The following is a 27,791-nucleotide window of genomic DNA, read 5'->3' as shown; positions in this document are numbered from 1 at the left end:
CAGAAAATGCTTGTGCTCAGTCCTGCTGTATTTTCCACCCTCCTTAGAGCCACAGCCATCTCACATAGTTACATTATTTCCTTCAGAAACTCACACTTCCCCATCCTGCCTGCTTTCATTCTCTTCCTATTCTCACCATTTTTCCCTTCCGCAAAGAAAAAAATTCCCTAGCGTTTCCCTAGCCTCATTTGCGTCTGCAGCCACCAATACATCTTCCTGCTTTCTTTCGACTCTATACAGCTTTAAAACTACTGCCTGAAGTTCCTCTCTTCCTTTCCTGCTGGCTTCTACCTTTTGCAGTCAAATGTAGCAGCTCTTGAAATCTCTAGCACTTGTAGTTATCTGGACCTCAGGAACTGGGCTCATTTTTCATTCTTCCTGACACGGCAACAGTTTTTCATGGCTAGGAGTTTTTACTTCTGAAGTGTTGGCTTCCTTGACACAGTCTTACCCTGATCTCCCTAACTGTTGCTCTGGATGTTATTCAAAGGAACGACTTCATGCCTTCTTCTATGCTCTGTGGAGAATTATTTGGTCTTCTTTCCTCTTAAAACCTTCCTCTGGTACAATCTCATCTATAAACACAGTGTCAGCTGTAATCTCTTCTTTGGATACTACACCTCTACTCCAATACTAGCACACTCTTTTCAAATTCATCTCTCAGCCAATATTTCTGATAGTGTAAATTCAGCCATCAGCTTAAGCTCAACGTAGCCAAATCAGGGGTTTTGTTCCCTGCCCCCAGAAACTCATCCTGCCAGATCCTTCCTGAATCACTGCGTACAGGGGCACCACATAGCCCACCATTTAAGACACCTGTCTGAATGTTATCTCCAACCCAGATCATCCTTAGGTTGTCAAATCCAGACCAAATCTTGCAGAATCTTTCTGCGCAAAATTGCTCATATTTTAATATGCACTTAATTAATACCCTTGTCCAGATCCTCATCATCTCAGGACTAGATTAATATAAAATCTTGTCCCCTGGCCTGGACACACACAGCACTTAATCAGAGTGCTGCTGCAAAGACCATTCTTCTGGTGCCTTACTCTGACTATGTGACCTCTCTCCTTGCATCCCTCCACTCCCTTCTTTGCTATCTCAAATAGAAGCAACTTCATGTTGCCTTCCATGGACTGCTCTCATTATTATTCGCACTTGGTACTGAACAGCCAACTTACAATTAGTCTGTAAATTATTTTTCATTAGCCCCTTGTTAAATTTTCAGTCAAGCACTTCTGTGCTTCCTCCCATTACACTTCATGCTTTGGAAGAACTCTCTGCAACACCTGCAAAGTCACCGCATTGCCCTCCTTCAAATCCTTTCTTAAATCTTGTTTGCTATGATAATTACAAAAAAATTGACAGCATGTAGGCTGCTCAGGAAAGCTGAGACTACTATCTCTCCTCACAGCTGATTTTCTTTCACTGTTTCTTTGCAATTCCCCATCTGTCTTTCACTTTTATGTTGTACTTCCACTCATAATTACTTGTGAGCAATTCTCATGGGGAGAGGGACACTTTTTATTTTGTTTGTTCAAAGGGGTCTCTGGTTGTTGACTGTGGCTTTTCAGCCTACAGTAATCAACAGTACCGGAGGACAGAGGAGATTGGGAATCTAACAGGGGTTATCTAATAGAACCTGCGGAGGCAGGAGTAGAATTTGTGCCGGCCCACAGTTGCTACAGAGGAGTCATACGAGGCTGAATGAAATCAAGGGTGCCAGTTCAGTCATTTAAGCTGAAAATGTGATTCTGTTCCTCTATGGACCACTTTGCTACTAATACTTAAACATGTTCCCCAACAAAACAACTGCTTGTTCTGCTTTACTGTTTAAGTCAGTGTTCTATCAAAGATACTAATTAATTATATGAAAATGCTTTCTTTAATCATTGCTCTGAAACAATCAAAATATTTAATACAATTATACAAACTGTATGCCAATATAATTGTCCCTACTACATACATTATACTGTATTCTATTATATAGCACAGGTTTAAAGTACTATACTACGTATTATATAGTTATAAAATAAAATAATAGCCATTGTTATTATTACAATAGACCATACACTACTATATATATCTGCCATATTTCAGGTGCAAAACAGATTCCATATATACTGAGAAAACTGCCACTCTGTCTGTTCATGTATTCTATATGAAATCTAAGCCTTTCCTCTCCTTCAGTGGAGGTCCTCAACATGAGGCAGTTGTTACTCAAAATGTCATTCGACTTTCAAGAGCTAGCCACGCGTACAGAGCTGGAGAGAGTACTAGTTCCATGTTCTCCGAGGCCTTTGGTTTTAAACAGCAACAAAGGCTGTATCCAAGATAACACGCAAAACTTCCCTCCGAACGCCTTCCCACACTTAGAGTGATTTACTTCAAATCGCTGCTGCTCCAAAACTAGCATGAAGTGCAGCATGACTTGCTGCAGTATATTCCTCTACAGACTGTCTGTAATACTGATGGGAAAATTCTGTTCATCAGGTCTTCTCTTCACCTGGTTTTCTGGTCACATCATTCTCCTTGGGCCGACAGCCCAAGCCCACTACAGCACTGAACCTCTGCATATGTTTTGAGCTCTCATGCTTAACAAAAAATCTGTTTGATACGATCTTTTCGTATATCCTCATTACTGCTGGTTTTGCACTCTACTGTGCGTGCTTCCTCTATGATGTTTCTGACCTCTGGATTGATTTTTCTATCCATCATTGGTTAAGAACTCTCTTCATTCAGTTTATTGGTCCTCATTCATCATGCTAACAACTTACACCACTGGATAAGCAAAACAAGCTCTTATACTTGACCCAGTAGCAATTCCCTGTTGGGATGCCTGGCTTTAAAGCCAGACCCTTCCGATATCCTCATCCAAAGACCCATAAAAATTCAGGGAACACCACAGGAATCAACTGAATTATACGTTTTGGTGAAAAGTGGAAAAAGCCGAATATCCCTTACCGTGAGCAGAAATTCAAGGCCACTGCCTGTGCAGAGCATAGCAACAAGTTCAGGGCTGCCAGCTCTTTAAGTGTGCATTCAAGCCAATGAATGTTTCCAGTTCACTGCAATGCTTTAACTACAAGCTGTTTACCATACAAACAAGAGACAAACTGCTGCATCCAAAGATCTTGCTGGTGTTGCTCTGAAAAGGGTTGGGCAGGAGGGGGCCGCTGGGTGAGGGCAGGGGTGCAGGCAGCGGGGGGCCATGGGCAGCCCCTCACCCCGGGGGCACAAGCCCGTGGCCTCTGAACAAGCAGCACGGAGCTGGGCTGATTGCAACCGGGGCAGCCGTGGATCGGGATCACCGGCCAAAGCCATCGCAGTGGGGCAGGTCTGAGGTCCTGCCAAGATGGGAAGGTGGCAGGGCAGGGGCAGGGGCAGCAAGGTGCCTGGCAGACACAAGCACAGCTGAAACGCAGCTCAGGCAAGGTCCCAGGCAAGGCCAGACGTAAAAGCAGCTCCTAGAGGAAAGGGGTAGAAGGCTTCTCACAGCTTTCCTACAAACCTGATTCCAGGCTACGCAGCTCCACCATTTCAGAGTTGGGTTGAACACTGGGAGCTAACTCCTCGGAGGGGGAAGGAGCCGCACAGCCTGCTGGTGCTCTCAGGATCCTGACATCTGCTATCAGCAGAAATGACAAATGATGAGATTTTCCAGGAAGACTTGCAAGGTGGGGGGGAAGCGATAAAAAGAAATATGCAAAAGACGTGTGAGGTTCGGTCTAAAGCTATGGGAACAGAAGCTATGGAAAGAGTGTGAAATTGAAAAGCCAACCAAAAATGTCAACGACATCAGCAGAACGGTGAGAGGAAGGCCACCACAGAGGCAAGGACAAGCAGGGAAGTGCAAACACAGGAGGCAGGTGTGATGAGACTGGGTGGAGGTGAACAACGGGAGAGACTCAATGGCAGCCTGGATGTAGCTCAATGGACTGAGGGCCAACAGGGTGGTCAAGGCTAAAGCAAGGAGCAAGAAGGATTCGAGGCAGCAGCACTGACCATCACACAGTTTATTTTCTTTTGCCTCCTGTTTTCAGGCGATCGCGGTGGTGATTTTTCCTCTCTGCAAAATGCTCTTGACATCGCCAGAGCGCAGCACATGTCAGAAGGGAGAGACTGAAATCACGGACGGTGCTGGCATGCCCACTCTGCCCTTCTGCCTGCTGCAGCAGGCTGCTCTGCCGAAGCACATGCAGCCAACTCCAGAAACCTGGGGAACAGCCTGGTCCTGATTCAGTAAGATCTTAGGGCCACAGGTAATAACCTAGTGCCCTGAAAAAGTGTTCGAGATGCCAAACCATGAAGATACCAACTTACATTGCCTGCAGCAAATTAATAGTCATAACAAAGTACACAACACTCAGAAGGGTTTTTCTCCTGCTCACTTTGTAATCTGCACATTTAGATTTTTATCTGTTTTCTGCTCAGTCTGAAAACTGCTCAGAGAGGGCATATTGCATAGCTACTTTTCAGAGTGGACTGCTGTCCTTCCCATCACACTGATGGAAAAAACGAGAGTGCCTTTTCCCACAACGACCCACTGAACACTAGAAGAAATACATCATTTGCTCACTTGATTTTACTCCCTTCCCTGCTAGCTCTGCATGTCACACTACACTTTTGAATGTAGAAAATGTCAATGTGTTCCCTGATACGCAGCATGGGATAGCATTTGGCTGCACGCAAATCACAGCAAAACTGAGGTGGGAGGCCAGCATTTAATCTTCATCCTCATGTCAAACATACTTGCCAGTCAGTACCACCCAGTGTTTTCAAATGCAGGTCAACTTAGATAAGTAGCTTGCCAGTAAAGAAGCAAAAGTGACATAAAATAAACAGAAAGCCTCCTACTTCCCTGCCACCAACAGCCTGCATTGTCAGTGACAATCATCCTCTGCTACTCACCACCGGCGCATAGCCCTCTCTCCTCTTTGCCAGAGCATGGCTTTTGACTTTGTCATCTCCATTTGTTCACAGTTCTCTGAATCAACAGATGCTCCACCACACAACACACACCGTTAGCCCTATCTGACCAGAGAGAAAATAAACATAGAAATACAAATTGCAAAAGTGTTTCTTTTCAGCTTGTGAACAACTACGTTCCTCCAAATAAAAACAACCAGACATTCAGGTTCTTCCAGGAAGAATCCTCCCCTGCAGTAATATCCATTCCCAGGTCCAAGAGCAATCATGTTTTTAACCCTCTGCTCTCTCCTTAGAAATGTTCTGTGAGAAATTATTAACTGCAAACACATAGATAATACAAGATGCGCAGTGCTAAATATGCATCGTAGATTGCAGGGGGAAGAGCCTTGCAATTGATGGAAGTAGAAAACTCTGTATTGAGTTTGTGTGGCAAGGTTTTGGTAGCGGGGGGGATTACAGGGGTGGCTTCTGTAAGAAGCTGCTGGAAGCTTCCCCCATGTCCGACAGAGCCAATACCAGCCAGCTCTAAGATGGACCTGCCGCAGGCCAAGGCCGAGCCAATCAGCGATAGTGGTTAACGCCTCTGTGATAACATTTTTAAGAAGGGAAAAAAAGTTGGGACAGATGGAAAAACAGCAGCTGGAGAGAGGAGTGAGAACATGTAAGAGAAACAACCCTGCAGACCCCCAGGTCAGTGCAGAAGGAGGGGAGGAGATGCTCCAGGCGCCAGAGCAGAGATTCCCCTGCAGCCCGTGGGGAAGACCACGGTGAGGCAGGCTGTCCCCCTGCAGCCCAGGGAGGTCCACGGTGGAGCAGATCTCCCCCTGCAGCCCGGGGAGGACCCCACACCAGAGCAGGGGGATGCCCAGAGGAGGCTGGGAACCCGTGGGAAGCCCACAATGGAGCAGGCTCCTGGCAGGACCTGTGGCCCCGTGGGGAGAGAAGCCGACGCTGGAGCAGGTTTTCTGGCAGGACTTGTGACCCCACGGAGAACCCATGCTGGAGCAGTCTGTGCCTGAAGGACTGCAGCCCATGGAAGGGACCCACGCTGGAGCAGTTCGTGAAGAACTGCAGCCCGTGGGAAGGACCCACGTTGGAGAAGTTCATGGAGGACTGTCTCCCGTGGGAGGGACCCCACGCTGGAGCAGGGGAAGAGTGTGATGAGTCCTCCCCGAGGAGGATGAAGCGGCAGAAAATAACATGCGATGAACTGACTGTAAATCCCATTCCCTGTCCCCCTGTGCCGCTGGGGGGGGGGTTGGTAGAGAATCCGGGAGTGAAGTTGTGCCTGGGAAGAAGGGAGGGGTGGAGGGAACGTGTTCTGAGATTTGGTTTTGTTTCTCATTACCCTACTCTGGTTGATTGGTAATTGAGTTAATTTTCCCCAAGCTGAGTCTGTTTTGCCCATGATGGTAATTGGTGAGTGATCTCTCCTGTCCTTATCTTGACCCACAAGCTCTTTGTTATATTTTCTCTCCCCTGTCCAGCTGAGGAGGGGGGAAGTGATAGAACGGCTTTGGTGGGCACCTGGCATCCAGCCAGGGTCAACCCACCACAGCTGTCAGTGCAAATTTAGTGGGACCTCAGTTAAATCTGTAAAATCCACCACTTCAGGAGAAAACCCCAAACTAAGCCAAACCAGGATTGTCAGTCCCTTCAAATTTGAAATGAGAAGAGCACTCTTTCCTCTAACTCTTATTTTCTAATCTATACCAATGCAATCAGTTTGCATGGCTTTTAGGATTACTCCCTCCTCGCATAACTGTAATCTGCATAAACTTTTTAGTTTTTCATGTAATCTTTTTTTCAACAAAAGGCAGATTTCACCAACATGTAGAGAACAGGATATTTCCATTGACTGATGCTGGAACCTGAATGAACAGACTAATGTCTAGAACTTCTCTGAACAGATAAAAGGAATAGTAGGCAGCACTTCATGAGAAATGCCATATATGATATGAACTACAAAACATGAAGGGTTGCAAACATTACACAGGGTATGCAAGCTGTTTTGCTTGCTTTAGGAAAAATAAAAACAATGTTACTAAACCCAAATTCCTATCTGGGACAAAAGGTCACTGTCTTTGAGGAAGTAGGAGCTCAATTTCAAGTTCCAAAGTGAAATGTTGTCATGTAAGGGATATACTGCAGGAATATTGTCCTGGAATGAGTAAATACTAAGTATGTAAATAACAAACGAAGTAAACCTTTGAATGGGTGTCATCTATTTCTGAAAGAAAAATACTTTTTGGTCAAATGACCGATGTTGCACAGTTTACTTGATTTTAGTAGTAGAAATCAAAACAAAAAAAAAAAAACAGAAGAATAAATCTAAATGAGATGATAGTATCATACAAACATCTTATGTACACAGATGTAAATGTGCACTGACTTTTTAATACACAAAAATTAAGCTAACAGTTTCACAGATATATTAAAAAAAAAAAAAAAGACCTAAGCAATTTAATATAGCTTAAGTATTGCTAGTCATTGGCTAGTTCTTTGTTCTGCCATGGTTCCAAGACCAAACTTTTTTTTTTTAGGCAGATGATGGGATGGCTGAAGGACTGCAACATTCTCCACTGCTTGTACAGACACTCACGTTACTTTGCTGCAGTGAGGATGGTCCTATGAAAAGTAATTAAAGAAAACTTCCAGAAAGCTCTTCTTTGAATTACTGAGGTCTGCAAATCTAACAGTAGCTCCTCCACAAATATGGGAAATATGTTCCATAAAAACTATAAGACTAAATACTGTGCCTTATGGGACACCTGAGCTAAACCACAGCAAAAAGTAGCAGTTGCAATACTGCCTTTTGATAGCTCTCCATCTAACTAGTCAGGTAAATAATTGAAAATTAATTGTTTGGGGCTCTGAGTTTATTTATAAAAGTTAACCTTCATTTATTTATTTATTTTACCATTGAAGTATTAACAGTCAACAGAGACTAGTTCTTTGACAGAAAAACACAAAACGTGTTTCAAAGGAAAGGAAGCTGTGGTCAATAGCTTAATGGACATCTACAGTAACCCACCGTAATGTCTCTGTGAGGGTAAGCAGCAACATTAATAAAAAGAACAATCCGTACCAAAATACCAAATATCCAAGCCTCCTAGTTATCCCAGGTGAAGATTTTAACTTCTAAGGAATATGAGAAGATATTATATGTTAGCTTAATTGTATGCTTGGGGGCTATAATTTTTAGGGTTTACAAAAAGTGATGGACCCTGTTCTGTACATAGAGCTTTTACTTGCAAGAACAGTACAAGCTAAGAGTACTAACAAATAATGAATCTGTGATCAGATCCTGAAATACAATTGTAAAATACCATCTGTCACTTAAGATTTGACTAAATGTGATTGATACAGCCCACCTGTTCTGCAGCAGTTTCATCATATAGAGTTTCACCAAATTTCACATAGAAAGTACTTATCTGTTCAAGCATAAGGATGATGTAAACTAAGAGAACTGTGGGTATACAACTATAAAAATAAAGAACAGAATTTATCCATTACAGAATGAGATATAAATGTATTTAGTGCTCTCTAAATAGGAAAGAATTAAGTAGATTAATCTTGAACTTAAGAGTGGAATTGGCCATATTCCACCTCTTCACCCTGTTTTCAGTGTACTTTCTGCCAAAAAGCATGTAAAAGGTTTTGCCCCTCTCAGATTGAGTAATGTCCTAAAATAACCTGACAACAAAGAAGGAGAGGAATCTTCTGGACAATTCAATTATGATCTTACCAGTGTATTTCCAGACTACTGATATGTTATCACCTCTTAAAAAGCGGGCAATCTTTTGCGATAGGAGTACTGAATTTGCTAGATGTCTCTTACTGGAGTCTGCCTCTCATTTCCCAATAAAACCCAAAATTGTTGCTGTGCTGCACAAAACATGAAACACAAATTAGTAACATTTAAATAACCCATGCAAGCTTATAAACTGTGGTCAGGATTTGAAAAATCATTTTTTTAACCTACAGGCTCCAATTCTTCTGTAGAGCTACGGGCAGTTTCTATTACCTTCAGCAGGACCGCAAGGTTGTTCAAGCGTGAGAAATGTTTGTTTCTTAGTAATTAGTTATGTTTATCACAAAGACATACAAAGACATCTGCTATCTCCATAAGAACAAGCTGAGGTATCAACAAACGCCACTGTTGCTTTAAAAGAAACAGTATGACTTTAATTGTGGCTACCAAATGGGACACAAAAATACTTGTCGCTGACACCTATCCAAGGCTGGATGGAGGAGGTGGGTTTGCACCAGCAAGCAGTAAATAAAAAAAAAGGGGGGGGGGGGGCAGTAAATAAAAAAAGAAAAGGGCAGTGAGTACGCTGCTCTGACAAAAATCTGTGTAAGAGACACACTGCAGGAAGGACAAACACGGTCTGTCAAACACTGGCCCTATATAACTCTCTTGACGACTGAGGTTTCACCATCTCCTGTCTCCACCTCTAGTGCTTTAGTGACGTATGTGTAACTTGAAGGATAGTATAACATTTTAATTTGTATGTTTCCAGCTAAAACAGTGTGCATGGTATATTTTGTACAGGAGGGCAGGAGGGAGTGGGGTCAGCTGCCTGTGCTGCCCTGGCACACGGAGCCTGGGACTGAAAACCTTCAGAGGGAGGGAAAGAGAGCGACTTCTCCGCAGGCTTTGCTCCCCAAGCTGAGCAAGCTCAGAGGATGCTCTCTGCCTTCCCACGGGAGTCTCTCTCCCGGGATGTCACCCACCCAAAAGCAGCCTGCCATGCTGCGAGGGGTTAGTAGCTGGAGTGGGGCACAGCAAGCTGAGAGCCTGTAGCCCAAAGCAAGTAGGAAACCCCTGAGAATATCAGGGACTTCCTTGGGGTACGGAGCAGGTCTGCAGGCAACCCTCAGTGGTTACAAAAACAGGGGCAACTGGAGGGGACCGCGTACTGTTTGCTTCACCGTACTGGAGGAAACAGCCAGCTCTGCAAGGACACAGAGGGAATGACTGCTTTTCAAAGCCTTTTATTTTAAAGTGTTTCAGCTACAGCTTTTCCTATTTAATGAGATATCCGTTCCAGTTTATTAATTTGTGTCCTAATGAAACCTAGCTTACAAATCCTGTTTGGTGTATTTGAGTAGGTTGTCAGATAGGAAAAAGATAAACCTCTGTTACCTCTGTTCTCCAAACAAACACAAGCTTGTCACATATATAGATTACAGAAAAAGCCTCGGACTCCTCAGTCCATCTTTTTGTTACCAAGGAATGCTTCTCAAGACGTAAGTACGCTTGATGGCTTCTTTAGTTTGATATATAGTCTTATCCAAGAAAAGAAGCATGAAACTGGTATTAGATGAAACCAATAAACAGTATCAAGTGCTCTGAGGGTGTCAGACTTGTCAGAAAGATGGCACAGAACAAGATTTTATTTGTCACGACAGGAAGACCGGAGAACAAAACCACCAGAGACAAAGTGGAGAAAATATATGGCTTCTATGACTCTCTCTGTAGTGCTGCAAGGTGTCTGGAAAGTACTTAAACTGTTCTTTTTAAAAGAATACTTTAAAAAACTGTCTAGACATACAGGGGTACAAATAGTTGGAACATTGCTCTGTGGTAGCCTATGCCCTTCAACCAAACCAGGTCACTCTCCTGGGTTTTCCTTTAAAAATTCAGACTCCTACCATTCTTAGGCAAAAAAATAAAAAAATAAAATCTTGTGGCATCTCCACCTTTCATGGTTCTCTATTCTCTTTACCAGAAATAGCGATAAACATCATATCAGTAGGCAAGAAAGTAAATGAAATTGCATTAAGATTGCTAAGGCACATTTATGAAATACTGGAACCAAGGCCCTAATTCCTGTATGCAGTAAGATTCACAGGGGAATTTATAAAGTAATACTATTCATTAATAATTATTGGTATAATTCCCTTATTATGATGATCAAGGAAGCTTTAAAACACTCATTTGAAAGAGGTAACAATCATCTGGGCCCTGATCCAGCAAAGCACTTAAAAATGTTAATTTTCATCATGAAAATAACCGAATGGATTTGAACAGGACTGACATGCTTAGATTAAGATAATCTTGGCTTTGTTAGGCCTATAATGGAAAAATCAAGTAGAAGCATTACAAAAGTAATCCATGAAATCCTGCCAGAACTTTGCCTAAATATTATACCATTATCATACATTCTCCAAGGTGCTACTTTCTTCTGGGAGACTACCAAGTAAAACAAAGAACTTTTATAAGAACTAATTTGGGGGAAAAAATCCATTGCGGACCCAAGCACAATTAAAATCAATATATAACAAATAGCTAGATGATCACAACATCATATCTGGTATGTAAGGCCAAGATTCAAATGTCTGACCTGAACCCAAACCCTGAACCACGTCTTCCACATCTGATTTTGAAACACGTTTTCTTCTTTACTCGCATTCTTCAATAAGCAGTTGCACAAGCTCCTTCAGAGACAAAGATCTGGGCTAGGTATCTGGGTGTTCAGTTGCAATTTGTAGAAGAAAAGGAAGAAACACAGGAACACATTTTATTAAACATCTTGGTGATGTCTGCTTTTGGAGTGGGTAGGAGCTGATCACAGTAGTTACGGACAAACAAAGTGCCAAGCCCCTGTAACCTTTCTGGAAGGGACCCTGCCTGCATCCTTTTATTTCACCTGATGCAGAGAGGCTACCTCAGAGGCTCTGAGCTTGTCACAGCTTGTCAAGACTCCCAAAAGCTATCTACCCATCTGCTTAAAAGCAGCAGTGCACCTCTTCAGAGTCCCCTATGGAAATCTGTTCTCTTTTGACCAAAGACTTTCTTCAGTACACTGAAAATTTAAAAAAACAATCATGGTATTCAGCCTGAAATGTAGACAAAGCTTTTTGGCAGCATGTATCTTCCTTTTTTTAACACCAACCATGAAAACAGTAGTGGTCAATGAAGAGTGTCTTTGAATTTCTGTAATATAATTTAAACTGGATTTAACTGCAGCAGAATGAATTCTGAAGAACCCAAATAAATTGATCTTCAGCAGTTTTTGAGAGCAACATGAATTATTTGCTGTCTTTATTCTACAACATCTGATCATGCTCTACTTTTACTTTTTTATTTTTGCTCTTATTTCAGACCAATATTATTCTCTGTGTGTATATTTAAAGTATTTCATTTTATGTATAGAGTCCAATAAATTCATCACCAGTATCTTGTAATAAAACTTCCACCTACGCCTCTTGGCTGTCACTTGCCCTATACTAGACAGAGATTTCTCCTAAATGAATTCAGCACAATGAGGAATAAAACATAAGATGTGATTTTATATGAAACTCCTCATTTCAAATGCTCTGCCCGCATTCCAGACACTTTTATAATGTAACCTACCAAATTCTTAGTGTGGGTTTTTACTTCTCCTCTCCCTGAGCAGCCTGCTAACGCTAGGTTCTACTCCAGTGCACACAACGTTCAGGGCAACAGCCATTTCCCATCTCTCCCTCCACTGCCCATTTATATAACACACATTTTTAGTTAGCCTTCACAACTACCTTTATGCTTAGATTATTAGCGTTCCTAAAGTAATGTCAACGGGTTTCAACATTACATACTTAAAACTTTTAATCTCAAATCCTACCACCTCCCTCTGCCTACATGGAGCACGCAAAACCACCAGAATAAAAGGACATCATATTCAGGAGTCAAAAAACTAGGAAAGATGTAAAGGCCATTTTATCATTTACATGTTGCATGACATTTCAACTCTATTAAATATAGCTCAGCACCAGAAAATACAATTGCAAATATCATTAACTGTATTAAAACAAATTATATTCGAGTTACTGAAAAGACAGTGCACTGCTGGTGGAACATAAATGGATTGTCTGACTTATTCACGCTGAAGGTTAATCCTAGAGGTTTCAGAAACCAAATGAAATAAAAAGCAAAAAATCCCCACGACACCACTGAAGAACATTTCATTATTTGTATGCACTTCTACATAGCTCCCAAACTGGAAGCAAATGCTTTACAAAGAAAAATAGGGTGACAGTCTAGATTAGAAAGTTTATCTATATGCCATGTGGTGCAGGATTGTGTGGAGATACTCAGCTACCTCTGGAAGCAGCAGCAGCAGAGCTACATCCAGCCTCCGGAGAGAGAGCAGTACCCGATGTGGTCGCTGCGCCACAACTACACTAACAGTCCTTCCCGCATCTGCACTGGTGGCACAAACATACCAGACATCTCTAACATGCCGTAGCATTGCATAGGCTGGCTTGCGTTGCAACAATGAGATGAGATGTAGGATTTTCCATATTTCATGACTGTGTTGACATTATATGCCACATTCCAGCCATGTCCTGATCTGAGATGAGACCCAAATGATAACTCCTCTTTACTACCTTTTCTTCTCTCTCTCTCCTCTCAAGGCGCACCAGTTTCCTTTCAAATGAAGGCTGGAAAGAAGCTGTGTTGTCTTTAAGGAGATCCTCTAACATAAACGGCTAGCAGACAAGGGCTGTTTGAGTGTGCGCACACCCCAAGATCAGGATTTTGGGGTGTACCACAGATGACACACCTACTGCAGGCATCCAGAGCTTAGCTTCCTCTACACAATATTGTATGTAAGAGCAGCAAGTAGGAGACTAAAGAGAAAAATGTTTGGATTTTCTTAGTGAACGCCTTTGTCCTCAACCTTTTCTAAGCTTATGACCTTGAACACAAAGAAATGTATCCGTCTTATCCTCTCTCAGGGAATAATCACTGACTGTTCTTTGGAATTTTATTAACCTCTCTAGATATAATACAGTGTGGTGATGACATCAATTATTAAGTAGAATATGTTTCCTTTAATTAATTTTAAATTACTTGAAAAATAATTCTATTACTATGTCACTTCTTTTTTAATTATTTGAAAGATTAAGTGGAACTTTATACACAGTTGGTCAACTTCTGTTGACCATATGGTAGTTCTCCAGTTTACCTTCCTTGGAAGTACTTCATCTGCAAAATGAACAGTCCTAATCAACTAATTACTTTGTAAAATAATTAAGCCTGTGTGTCAAAACATTTTTCTAAAACGTCTATCTATTCATATTTTCGAAGGTATTATCTGACCTGTTCCATACTTTGTGAGACTCAAATGTTTATTTCTAATTGTATATTGAACAAATGTTTTTCCTGAGTTGTCTAACATGATCTCTAGCTCTCTGCAATGTTTGCTACTGAAAGAAAGCAACACAGACTCCTATTAAAATTAGTCTTCCCAGTGTATCTTTCCTTCCACTTGATAATGCTCAAATTTGACTGCCCTCATGCTGCCATATCATTTACCTTTGATTTTGCTCCTGGGTTGTCGTCTTTGCTCTGTTTCTTCACATTTCATTCAAAGTATTCCTATTTTTATTAAAGCTAATTCCTGTTTAGGTGTAATACCAGTTTTTCTGTGTCCTGCACCTTACTGCAAGCCATCTGTTGAGCTGTCTGGCACACCGGTGACTCAAGGAGGCCAAGAGCAGGACAGTGGCAGTCGTGTCTCCCCACATTGGGAACCTGTATCTCCGACTGCCTGTCAGAAGCCAAATCTAACAATCTTTACAGCGCTCTGAAAGGCTGTTTTGTTCACTCAGCCTGCAGAAGGTGCATTATTTGATTTTTGTTTTCCACTTTTCTTTGTTCTGGTTAGTTTGATGTCCAAGGCCATTCAAGGTTTTATAAAAGCAAGACTTCTGAACTAATTGTATGCTTTTTTTTCTTTTTTAGAAATTATTTACAGTACTCAAATCCTTTTGTCACAATACAGTAAGTATATTGGTATTAATGAAAATAAGAACATAAATTACTAGCTCACAGAATAATACCAATAGCTAAGTATTCAAATTCACTGTGACTCCATACTGAAATCTGATTTTTTTTTTAAATGGTCTTCTGGAGTGACACGCTTACCATATTTCAGTGAGCACTAATACTAATCTGTTCAAAGACCAGGGAAAAAGATTTCTGAAGCTGCAAGTCAGACTAGTGTCAGAGAACAAAACCAAAAAATGGTTCATAGCTAATAATTCTAAAGATAAAGTATGAAGCAAAATAGCATTAGGTGCATTAAGCATAGTGTACAAAGACTCTCAATTTCCCACTCATCTCAGAGGCATCTTATCTCTAAAACTGCGTATTTGGTGAATTCCATAATTACATTAGTTGAAAACTGAAATATGAATGGTGAAATGAAAAAAAATAAAAATGTAATGAGTTGTTCTGCAACCAACAGATGTAGTGAAACACGATTTCCCACAGACTTGAGTCCTACTTCTCTCACACCCCTTAACCAAAATAATTTCAGCTTCTCTCCCACCACATGTACTTCCTGACATCTCTTCTGGGCAGGAGACAGCACCTGCTGTGCTTAGCCTGGAGGTACGTATATGTTGACTGCTGCCAAGGAGAATATAGAACAGCTTTCCACTCAGTAGGGCACTGATTTGGGTTTTTCCTCTTTACTGAGCCACGGCCATCATGAAACTTGGAAGAACTTAATTATCTTCAAGACTCGCAGAAGACTTCCTTCCCATGTTGCGGGAGCTAGATCAGCAATTCAAAACCTGATAACAGAGGACTGACAGACAGAAAGTGATTGCACAATCCTCGTTTCCTTAGGAAACAGTAAAATGTTACACCAAATTAAAGCTCCGTTACATTAGTGGTGCCGGCAACACAAGCTCTATGAAAATTTCAGCAGCTTATTGCATTTATTGAGATAGGTAACACAAATGGCTGGCACAATATAGTTAAGAATATATTAAAAGTGTATTTTTAAATGTGTATTTTGAATTTTACATGTACCCTACGCACTATATTTTTTATATATATTGTGTATATGTGTATGTAACTATATAAAGTGTGAAGTAAAACCCCAACAGTCTTTGACTTGCATTGATGATTTTTATTTTTTTTTTAACTGTAGGCACTCATCAAAATAGAGACCAACCTAAACAGGTGATGAGATACTTTGATCTTCACGCACCTCCAAGACTCGGCAGTTTGAGTACGAACTGACAGCGGTTGGTACCACAGCTACATCTGAACACAGCCCCAGGACTCTGCCTAAACCAGGCAGAGCAAGGAGCTGGAGTGGTTCGTGAGCCAGCTGCAAGAGCCATCGTATTAGCTACTCGGTAATGAGTCTCTTCACGGGTCTTACTTCTTTCTTAAACTTTATCATGAATATAAACAAGCTTTAGTTTTACTCTGTATTGAAAGCAAAGGCCAAAGAGGATTCGTGTCTCACCCACCCTACTGTTGTCTCTTCCATGCCTTCCCCAAGGGTGGACTGGCTTTGACCCGAATCGCAAGTCTCTGAAATTCTGCTCTTTAAGACCCAGAGTTGCTTGAATATTTTCTTCCTAAAACCCACATGACTGTTTATTCCTTTCTTAGCTATACCCCTGAGGAGTAACTAGTCCAGGGTTTGGTTTGAGCGCTTTGGACAGACAACGCTCCTTGTTTGCTTCACTTGGCTTCCACTCATGGAAAACCTCCGAAAAGCCCTCCGACACACTTCTGGTCTCTGCGCTCCTTGTGGGGAATTGCCACACTCCCCCCGCAGCCCTGCTCTGAGAGGCGTCATCCAGAGTTGAGCTGCTTGTTTTACCCGTAAAGTCATCCACAGTGTGATTGCTCCTGTCACAATTTCCCAGATGCAGTTTGGCTATTACATGCAAATGCCTCTTATGAAATGAATATACAAAGCTAAATGAAAGCCTCCTGTCAAAACAGGTTGTGATAGAGATGCTGCTCACAGAACCGACACAGACGTATTCCCAGCCTGCACAAACATCACTCACTTTGAAAAGTATGGTTTCCCGTTGTTCTCTAGAATGGGGGAAAAAGAGCTCAGAAATAGACAGGTTGCATCCCACACCTTAAATATGATCCTCAAAATAATTTTTGTGAGAATTGGTTGTCAGGAGGGATGACAAATAAAGCTGAATCTCCTTAACCACCATAAAAAAAAACACACACCATTGTTCCGGTTTTCTACTACTTTTTAATTTAAGATTAAATTCTTTATTAACTCCCATGCGTGTTGTGGCTATAGGAGAATATTTTCATTTAGAAGAATATTTTCATCTTCAAGCTCTGTCATGAAACAGAAGAAGGAACATTTTCAAGATGCAATCTGGTCTGTGGCCTTAAAGCAGAGTGCTGGCATCTGCTGCCATTTTCTCTTTTCCCTGTGCTGACCTGGTAGAGAGATGGGGTAGCTGGGGGGCTTGTCACCATCAGTGCTTCACGCCCGTGACTTTTTACACAGGAAAACTACTCACTGCTTACAGGATTACTGCATTAGGCGTTTTGGATTTTTTTGCTAGGGTTATGAACAGGCTGGTAGGAACCCATAAAAACTGTAAGGGGCAGATGTGGTGGAAGAGCTCGTACCTTCAGTCTTCTTTGCCTTCTTTAGGCAAGCCCAAGAGAAGAGAATAACTGCTAGTGGGAGGGACAAGAAAGATCCTGCCTAAAATCCTGTTTCTAATGTCAGGTTAATGAGCACTGGATTTCAGTGGAAGCAGTTACTCCAGAAGGAAGGAAACAGTGAGAGAGAGAAAAACGAGCTAATATGGAAAGGAGGAGAACGAAACAAAAAAATCCCAACAGAAAAATAGAGACAGGAAACACTTGTACCATCCAGATCAGTCTGTATCCCACAGCAGTATACATACATCATCTTGCACAATTTCATGCTTTGAATATCTATTTTTGACAGAGCTCTAGAAATAAATTCAAGTTTCAAACTGAAGTTACCTCTAGTAAAAACAAGCAGTCCCCGCAGGCCACCCCCCCCCCCATGCTTCTGCAGAGAAAAGACCCCTTCTGACAACATTTCTGCGGCCAAGCAAATTTCCTGTGCCACTACCCAGATGAAAAATGTGTCCAGCTCTCCAGAAATGCTCTGCAGTTAAGAGTCTCTGGTGATGGCAGACTCAAATCTATCAAGATCATGAGATGATCCAGCTAACACAAGTCTAACCTACAGCTGTGGAAGCCACCTTTCTGACCCATTAACCACCCCATAGCTGATCTCCTGGGAGAACAAACAGCCAACCTGGCTGCTGCCAAGACTCACTGCTTTCCAGTCAGCTGCCAACACAGCTCTTCTCACCAGGAGAACAGCGCAGAGTAGACAGCAGATGGCCTCTCTCCTGTCCACACCTGATGCACATCCAGAAGCTGAACTCATAACACCATTATTCAAACTAATATTAGATTTTTCTGTGTTACTTCAGCAGCAGCACAGTGATTCCTAATCTAATTTGCGGAAGTAATCACTGAAATCTTAACGTTGTTTTGGCATTTGCAATGCTCTTCACTTAAAGGGAGATGCTAGTAAGTTTTTGAGAAACTTTCAAAGGTTAGAACAGTAGCCAACGTACACTGCGTATTAGCCAAATACTTTACAGGAGATTATTGAGAATCTCTGAAGCTTACCCTGGGGGGGGGGGGGGAACACTAAAACTACTCTATCCACTAGAGTAACTAAAACAGGTATCATCCAGAAGAGACCAATACAATTAAAATATACCTTGCTCATGTATATGCATGAATGTATGTGTGTATAGACATGTCAATGTATGCAGATGACAGAAAAAAAGAGATAAGGAACAGTTAGCAACACTGCTGTTTAAATTACCATGATTCAGGATTAGCAGAGCACATATAACTCAGCAACTTGTTAGATCCCCATCTGCAAAATCAGGTAGGTGCTAGCGAATCATTTGTAATTCATATTTGGATCAAATTTTTATCCAGCTCTCAGTTACAAAGTAATATGCTTCTGCTATTCTTTTTCAATTTTAGAATGGTATTGTTTTAAAGAATTAGCATGAAATTTTATTATAAAATGGAGTGCTGTATCCCAAAAAGCTCTGAAGCGAACTCAGCAAGTACCAGGAAACCAGCTGAACATGCACTTCTAGTGTGAAGTTTTAGCCATCCCTGAAGCGATAAGCAGGAGAATTATACACTAATACATAATTATCCTTAGAATTAATACATAAGTTATGCTTTTGTATTTGGTATAATTAGGACTGGTACATGATGTTAGCAAAGCCATTACTAGTATTCCGCATTTAGTCCTTGAATCAACACCTCAAAAGGATGTTTAAGACAAAAGAAAAATTTCTAGAGAAGTTATATAGTCACATTTGTGAAACTTGCCTCAGGCAAGACCTAAACAACTTCAGCCTATCTGGTTTATCCAAAAGAAAGCTAAGATGAAATAGCACATTCCACAAATACCAGCAGACAGTAACAGATTTCATACTATCTACAATGTTTTAATGTTTATTATACTTCACTTTTAAATATATTTTAACACAGGGTGGGATTCATCCAGCCTATCATTAAAAAAGTCTGTAATGTAAATATTAATCTGATCTCTTCATTTGAAGTCCCTGTATAGTTAATGAGCATTTCTAATAGTGCAAGTATCAACAACTGGAGCATCTTGCTGAGATGTCTTTAAAAAAAACCCATGCAGTTCAAATTAATGTCTATATTGGGCAAAGGTTCTGTGGTTTGCATTGTTGAGAGATTGCTTTTGTGTCTTAAAATCTATGAATAACTACTGCTTTGCATGATTCTTGGACGCTCCAGTAAGCAATTTTTTGCAGAGTTAGTCTGTTTTTAATGAAAAACATATGCTGTTCTTGATGCAAGGTGAAAAGTCACATATCCAAGATGTCAAGAGTCCTGCAAGGCTATTTGGTATACTCTCTTTTCATCCATAGGAATCTCTTCGTATTTACTTGTGAAAACCGGCAACATGTAAAATAAGTGCCTTAATATCTTGCCTTGATTCAAATAGCTTTCAACACACTTGCAATGTAAGTGCCTGACACAGACCCTTCCTTCCTCAAGAAGAGGTGATACCCACGACTTGAGCCCAGCATCAATACCAGCAGTTGGCTAAACAAACTTCTGGATAATCTTCCTCCCACTGGTCCTGCCTAGGGAGAGTGGAGCACTGACATGTGAACAAGGGAAACTATCTGCAAGGGTTCCACTCCTAATCTACAATAAATTGTGTTGTTTATGCAACGAGTAGTTCTGAGCAAAATACGAGCTTAATTTCCCTTCACAAATGAAGGGCTATGGGTTATTTGCAGTCTCTGTCACTTCAGTTACTGTATTTCCTCCAAGGCTAGTGGCTTCGTGACCCAGTCTGGCAAAGACTTCTCTGCACACCCCCAATTAGGAAATGTCTATGCTTAACCCTCAGTATTTGGTGCTGATTTGATAATGATTCTATTCAATGCTTCGCAATAGCTACATATATGCTTCAATATTGTCCCTAACAAAGTTGAAGGGTTTTATTGCCAGTGGCAGTAGCACTCGGGAAGTGCCTTTCCGTAGCATGCCGGTCACATTTTAACACCAAGGGGGGTGTGACACTAATGAGGCACGTTAAGAAACTGCAGTGGTAACCACATTAAAACATCTACGTAGCTGCAAACACAAGCTTTAAAAAAAAAAAAGATTAATTGCTGAAGGCACTCAGTGCTACCTACTTCACAGTAAAATGAGTTGGGGATAGAAATACGCTTGAATCAGGTGATATTAGTTGGACATACCTTGTCTTTTCACAGTCCCTATTGTGTCAACCACCACAGGAAATTACAACCTTGAACAAAATTTTCTGAACAGAAATACGGCAAGATAAATTACCTGGGCTGCCACAATGTATCAGTTTATCAATCAATAACGCCGTCTCTGCAAATTTGCAGCAGTTTTAATAGATACTGCTGTGCATAGTGCTATTGTCTGAAAAAAATCTGTTGGTTTTCTTTTAAAAACAAAAATCTCAAAAGCACAATTAACTACACTGTCGGGAAAACTGGTGCATATCCAAAACAACTCACAGGTGAAGACCTTTCATGAAGACAATGCTATACATTTACATTTCTGCCAGTTACACTGGCTTCTCCGTGAAGAGGAGCAGACCATTCCAACAATACAGCTCAAGGATAAGAATGTGGAGCAGCAGGAGCCGAGGCAGTTGAGTAATTCATCTCTCTTGAGAGGAGTAAGACACGATTGCACTCTCTGTACTGGCTGGCACAAACTCTTCAACAACAATCTACTATGTGGAAAACAGACTGGCCTTTGTACTTTGTTTATGCCTTTACCAAGAGCATCCCTCTTAAAATACTTCAGTAAGTCAAAAATAATGCCTCCAATATAAAAGATATAAAAGTTATAGAAATTAATGTATAATAAGCAGAATGTGAATCCTGTGAATCCTATGAAGGCCTTTCCAGGAAAATGTTGATTTGAACCGTTTCTGCTCCTTCGAACATATTCAAATCGAATTCTACAAGGTTGTTGAGAAGTATTTAGTCTGAAGCAACAGTTACATCCAAACACAGATATAACTCTTTCATACTTTGGGGCATTGCAATGCTTAATTTTAACGAGAAAAGACTGCATTGCATCACCAAAATACAACTATATATGGAAAGCATTACTTTTGAATGTCTGGATATTTAATTAGCTTACAACATACTTGAAAGAGCTTTGTTAGATGAGATGCTACACAGCTTATGCAGTAATTAACATAACACCATTACTCTTGCTGAATACCTGCGGAATGATGTACTTGCCTCTCGACTTTCTCTTCAAACAGATGAGAGTCATTGTGCTTGGTCATATCACAGAATCCTGTGTCCGAGTCAGACCACGGCAGAGGCACACAACGGGCACCTTGTGCCGCTTGCCTGCAGCCAAACGCCGTCCTTCTAAGTGATGAGCCCTACCAGAGAGCACTCCTCTGCTGCAGCTCAGCACGGCTCAGCATCTCTCCCAGTCCTGAACGAGACACGAACAACTGGCAGATCCTACGCAAGGCTGTCTTATCCCATAAGGTCAGAGTAAAAGGGAGGCTGCAATGTCGCATTACAGCTGCGCTGCCCTCCCCCCAGCCTCTCTGTCATTTTACATGACAGGCACTGTCGAAAGACGGTGATCAGAGCTGTACGCTTAGCATGTGGCCTGCTCCCTCTCCGCATCCCAGGAGCTCAGGAGAGAGCCGTGCAGGAGACAGGCGGCTTACTCCCAGCTGCTTCCTTCCCCCGGGGAAAAGTACTGGATGGGGAATTGCACAGAAGACATTACACCTGACCTGCAGGCTTGCTGCAGCTGCACAGATCCACAGCACTACCTGATGGTCTCACAGGCAGGTGTCCTGTCCCCGCAGGAGAAGAAGCAAAGCTAACTGCCATGGCAGGGAAGCGCAGACTCCTGCACTTCCACCTCCTGCTCCTCCGTAAGGACCTTTGTCCTTCATTTTGCCTTTTCTTCAGCTGAAGAATAAAAGTAACATTCTTCTTTACTGATGGCAGTTATAAATTAGAAACAGCAGGAGATTGTGGCCATTTTGAATGAAGACAAAAAGCATCAGGTATATCCAGCTGCTGCTGGGATCACGAACTTATCGGTACAGAACAATAAGCAGGGGAATGGTCATCCTTTAATAACAGAGTAACAGCATGTGCCATGCCAATTATGAGCTTATTGGTAAGGAAAGTATGATGACATGTACATGGAAAATGGAGCGTGAGGAACAGGGCAACAAAGGTGGATAAAATCTTTCTCAAACAGAAAAGGTGCGTGAGAGTGATTTGATGGACCTCATCTCGGATACAAAACAGGTTTCAGGAATGAAAGATCTGTCTCATGAACACTTGTCCCATGGAAAAAAAAGATATAATAAGGTGCATTTATAAGCGCAGAGGACAGAACTGCTATGAAAATCTGCTTGCAGCAGCATGCATTGCTACAGGTTGGAGAAGCACACTCTCCTCCTGCGGCACCACGCAAGGCCAGCTATTAGCTCCATCAGATCTGGCTGACAAGAAGCTTCACTTATACCTGTAAATCAAAATAAGAGCCTAAGCACAGTTTCTGTAAGGACCAGAACTATTACAGTCTGGTATGATGCTAAGCACAGTGCAGTAGTATCCTGTACTCGGGAAGGTGTAAGTGAGCTTTATCTCATACTCGTCACCCAAATGGAAATACACCCACTGACTTCCAGAAACTCTGATCAGGCAACTGGAATCACGAATAACTACTAATAAGCTGCACTTATGTCTTTGTTAGTGTAGAAATCAGCTTTCTAGAACGTAAATAAAACCAGCTGAACAGAAGAGTTACCTCTCTGCAGAGATTATGTGATAAATCAAGGTCCAAAGCCTGAAATTATGCCTACAACACATGCCATTTCACTAGCATTGATCAATATAGGATACAAAAAGTCATGTCATTGTAATTTGGAAACAAGCAAAACAGCCAGATAAATATTTGACTCTGCAAGAATGAATTAAAGAGCAAAAATGGAGATCTTGGGCTATTTTTCAGACAGGTTAGCTAACAATGACTACAGAATTAAGTCTGTTCTACATTAATTTGTTCATTAAATTAAAATTAACTGTAGTGGTATGTAAAATAGAAATACAAGGAGGTACTTCACAAAAAAAACCCAAACCACTGCATATGAAGAATTACTGTTATTTGCTTATATTGCACAGATCCCTTGGGTTCAGTACTACACAAACATTCGACAAAACAGTTTGTCAATATCGGTCAACGACACCAAGGTTCAGACTCCCAGAAGGATTTGGGCTAGAGGTAGGTACCTACAGGATTCACTGTAGCACTACTCTGAGCTGGTGCTTTCCTTGTCCAGCAGCAAAAAATTAATGACATTATAGAAGGTAAAAGACACAGAATTCAAACGTATCAATACCAAATAACTTTAAGCCAAAGAACCATGTTTTGCCATTAGGAGCCATGGCTTCCTCTGGTCCTGTTCTACAACAGAACAGTGGATTTCTCTGCAAGCATTTAAAACCATATACTGAAAACTGTTTCCAAAATTGTATTAAAATGTCTCATTTATGTTCTTACTTGAATGATAGTCTTAGGAATATACACTGACTTAATGCAATCTTTAAGCGATCTTCGGGGGGGGGGGGGGGGGGGGGGGGAACCATGCTTGCATACCCCTAATGAAAATCTAAGCGTACTCCTTCCTATAGGCAGCTAGATGGATTAGAAATCACTATGCCCAGCTGAGCTGCCACTGTTATTTCAACTGTCCATCCAACCAGACTAGCTTAATCAGAGGCACATAATGTTGCTTATTGCAGTGTAAGATGACTTTATAGGTAGCCCAAAGTTAGTCCACCTTCATATAGTGAATATTGTCATCACTGACCTATGGGCTTCCTGTTGCCCAGCAATACGTATATACAGAACCAAGTCAGGAAGCGCTTTAGCCTGTTCTAACCTGATCACAGGGTACCACCTTCCAAGTTTCAAACACGTATACATTTGAGAACCCAGTAGGTCATTTCTGAATAGTCAATGAAAATACAGATCAGGTCCTAATGCTTGTGTATTATACATACAAAAAGCTTATTTAGTGTGGCTTTCATGGCAGATACAGTCTCAGAAGTACAGACTACTCCAACCTTTAAATAGGAACTGATGGATATACATATCAAATATCAATTCAAACCAGAGAAGTATTTGAATCAAAAAACCTTGCCAGTGGACCTAATGCTAAAATGTTGTATTTCAATATAACTACCATTTAAAAACTAATCACGTTGATGAGGTCAAAAGCACAACACCGCTTCTGTGCATTAGTTCAGCATAAATTTCTGAATTAACAATGTTTTTATGACTTTTTCCATCGCTCTGGGACTAATTACTTGCTACTAAGAAGCTCGTATCTTTCACTTCATTACTTAAACATGGTAATAAATAAGTATTTTTAAACTGGATGTAAGAACTGAAAAAAGAAAAGTCACCAACCTCTAATAAGGTGGACTCTGTTTCAATGCAGATCCAGAGACAGTATCTAGAATTGAATAAAGACAGGGTTCAGTTGTTTGCTCAACTCTCAATTTTTCAATTACCAGTTCTGTTACAATGTGTTATGCATACTTTCATAACATTCTCTTACAATCAGCTTTTCCCAGATGTTTTCTGCAATTCATAAACATGCGGGTTTCCAGTTAGTCACTGTCTTGCATAAAGATAAGACATATTAATAGAATCCGACCAAAATTAAACTTTAAAAGCAAAGTGAGCTTATGTGGTTTTATTTTTCCCCGATTACTCAATATACAAGCTATTATAGACTGCCTTTAAAAATAAGCTTGGGTGCACATTTAGCTGTTTTCAAAGTCATTAATACCTTATCAGAAAAACTTGATCCTAGAGCTCTCTCCTGCAGTAAATTACACTGAGATGCCTGCTCAGATACATAATGGTACACCATCATCAAACTCCTGCTTTCTCTAACACATTTCATTCTTCCACTTACACTATCTCTTCTGATCCCTCCTTGTATTTGTCTCCATCCAGCAAATTTTGGCATGCCTTTCCAGAAAGATTCAAATATCTTTACTCAATTTCAGCATTGATTTCTTCTTCCCAAACCTTCTCTGATTCACAGCTGTAGATACTGTCAAACTACATCCAAATCTCCATTTCCTCTCTTAGCAGTTTGGGTGTAATATCCACTATACATCCGGGTCAGTGGATCCAAGGTAGGAACTACGCTACACTGGCACTACTTGCAATTTTTCAAACGCTTCCAAGATCTAGTGCAACCCAAACACATCATATAATACAAGGTACTCCAGAAGTTGGCTACATAAACTAACGGATTTCCAGCTCATTCCCCTGCCTGTATTTCCTTTTGTAACTGTAGTTCATCCCTATTATAGGAAGGATTTTTAAGTTGTGTTAATAGCCACATGGACAATAATTTAAGTATGTACATGTGAGGTAAGGAATTTTTTAGATATACAAGGTCCAATTGCTAGTTCCATGGGTGACATAAAAGACCCAAGCACTCTGGCTCCAAAGCTATACTACTTTGTAGGTAGCTTAGTGAAGGTGTGCTCACTACTCCGTTTCTCTTGTGCTCTGATTTACTGCAACGCAAAATCAGATCTCCCCTTAAGTGATTTGATGACCGTTTACAAGATTGGAAATGTAATAATTTCTCATAAGGCTTCATTAAGTTGTGTAATTCTACTTCTTTCCCCACACTGCATGTCTATGTAAAGAGACGCAACTTTCTTGTGGCGCCTCATCTCTAGAAGTTTAAGGTCACGGTCTTTTCACTGTGCTGAGAGGAGAAAGAAGATGCCGACTGTACTTCCCAGGCTCATCCCTTCTCCCTCTTACAAAGTAACTAAATGCACATGTTAAGACATTGCGGTTTAATCCTTCTACTGCTGCTGACCTGGACAGAATATCAGAATATTTCCCATCTATAAAGAACATTTCTATTACTACTACCTCCTCGTAAACTTCCTGAGAGCCTGTGGACAAAAATAATTTGAACTAATCTTATAGAGCCACATAACCAAAAGGACTTTGTCATGCCTAAATTTTAGTCTCCATTCACTCCCTTGCTGAGTACATATCTGCATGGTCATAAGTCCTAGTAACTCTGAAAACTGGTTTTCAGGCAACACATTTATCTCAAGTAGGAAGCTCTTGGAGTAACAAGTTATTGACTACATCATCAGCATAATGCAATATATCCTGTCATCTTTCCAACACTTAATATGAAGGTTTACATGTTTGCTTCATAATTTATTAGCTGGGGGGTGGAATATAAAATTGAGCACAGAGAAAAACCAACCTCAAGGTTCTCAATGTTTTCTGAAATGGCAAGTATTTGAAGAATGTCAATTTCTCATTGAAGTTCCCTCAGCTAACTATGTATTTTTCTAAAGTAAAGCCTTGAGAACTATTCCCTACTATATTCAGTGAAACACCTTAACAGTACTATACAATAGTCTTTCTATAACTTTCTATGTATTTTCCAAGATCCATTTGTGTTACACCAAACTCTGCACTACTTGTTAGTAGCTTTACACTCATTTCTTTCAACTGAAGCTTATGACTACTGTGCAATGTAGGAAGCAAAAAAAGGTTAAAGGAATCAACAGATATTAATTTCGTCCTCAACAGGGCAATGCTTGATTAGAGATAAACTGCAGTAGCTGTTAACACCTTCCTTCCCTTTCATCAGTAACTCTGGATATTACTATTCCATCATTTGTGAGTATTTCACCTCTGGAAGTTTTAACTTTACCTTTAGTAACCTACATATTATGGAAAAGCCTGTCAAACCGAGCCAGCTGCTAAAATAAAAAGACAGACCATGGACATTAGGGAACTAGAAATGCATTTTCCAAGTGTGAAATTTAGGGGGACTACAGAAAAACTACAGGGCATAGAACTGTGTCATTTTGACTTAAAACAGAACACAGAGCATCTAGAACGGTGCTGTTATCAGGGGAAAAGATGAAATACCCAGGAACAGTCTGGGAAACTGCAAATTAAATAAGTTTATCCTTGCAAGTTTAAAACAGAATATAAATCTTTCTGGCTTATATAGTTAGCATAGTAGCATCATAATTTTTAAACTAATCTGCTGACGGATACAGTACACAGACTCAGGGTGAGAGGAGGGGTCCTTCTAGCTCGGTATATTGAGCTGGACAATGGCGAGCACTGGATGCTTATGGAGAGAATACAAGAAATGGGAAGAAGGATTCTTGCTCTGCTGTACTCTACACGACTTAAACGAGAGAGAAGAAAACACACCAGTAAAATCAAACGCAGATTCAGAGAGGTCTAAAAGTGAAAGAGCTCTGCAGGTCTATAGCCCACAAATAAGAGAGGCCTATAAACGGAGTATTTTTCTCTCTTTTATCCCCTAGAAAGAGAGTTTGTTGACACCTATTAAAAAAAAACCCTTTCAACAAACCAGACAAGTACTGGCAGTCTGAA

At 40.9% G+C, this 27,791-nt stretch overlaps 1 protein-coding gene across 1 annotated transcript in view; it reads right to left on the bottom strand.

Annotated features, from left to right (window-relative positions):
* CNTN1 (contactin 1) overlaps positions 1-27,791 on the bottom strand; it is a 255,513-nt gene that overhangs the window by 153,159 nt on the left and 74,563 nt on the right. The window contains exon 2 of the mRNA XM_030014181.2: positions 24,786-24,831. The gene's annotated coding sequence lies outside the window, so the exon portion shown is untranslated. The remainder of the gene's footprint in view (positions 1-24,785; positions 24,832-27,791) is intronic.

Source organism: Aquila chrysaetos, chromosome 5 (assembly GCF_900496995.4).
Source record: "Aquila chrysaetos chrysaetos chromosome 5, bAquChr1.4, whole genome shotgun sequence".
Classification (NCBI taxonomy): Eukaryota; Metazoa; Chordata; class Aves; order Accipitriformes; family Accipitridae; genus Aquila; species Aquila chrysaetos.
Note: the sequence above shows the minus strand (reverse complement) of the source record. Positions and strands in the feature narration are given on the sequence as shown.